Consider the following 673-nt stretch of genomic DNA (forward strand, 5'->3'; position numbering starts at 1 on the left):
TTGACTAGTGTGATGTCAGTAATCTATCATATCTAACTCCATGTTGGTAACCAACTGGTACCAATCTCTCAGGATATTGGGCACCTCTCTGAGTAGACAATAGTAATACAGTTGTTTAATCCATCTCGGAAGTGGTAGATTAACATATGTTCAGGCCACCCTCTTACACAAGACACCAGGCTACGAAATTCCCTAATATATTCAGCAACTGGTCACTTCCCTTGCTTGATCGTCTGGTCACTTCCCTTGCTTGATTGTCTGCCTTCCTTGCCTTGGTGGGATCTTCAAAACTTCTTTCATGAAGGCATCCACATCATGGAGCTCTCGGGCTGCCTCATCATATAAGGACACCAACCACCCCGCTGCATCCCCTTCCAGGTGCATGGAAATAGCATTCACACGTAATCTGTCATCAGGATGTCTTCCTCCAAATCTTTCTAAGTAATTTCACACCTGGGTCAGAATGTAAGCCAACTTCTCCGGTTGGCTGTCAAACATGACTTTAAAAGGATGAGGCTGTTGATCCTCTCGTACCAGTACATATCAAGGTAGTAGGTCAGCTCCCTGTGATGCTGCTTGAGTCTCTCTCCTGTAGGCTGCCTGACAGCCAGGTGGTGTCCCAAAACCTGTCAGGATAGCAATTGCTAGAATACGGTCCCACAGCAACCTCTGC

Source organism: Protobothrops mucrosquamatus, unplaced genomic scaffold (assembly GCF_001527695.2).
Source record: "Protobothrops mucrosquamatus isolate PMUCROS unplaced genomic scaffold, P.Mucros_1.0 scaffold69, whole genome shotgun sequence".
Lineage (NCBI taxonomy): Eukaryota > Metazoa > Chordata > Lepidosauria > Squamata > Viperidae > Protobothrops > Protobothrops mucrosquamatus.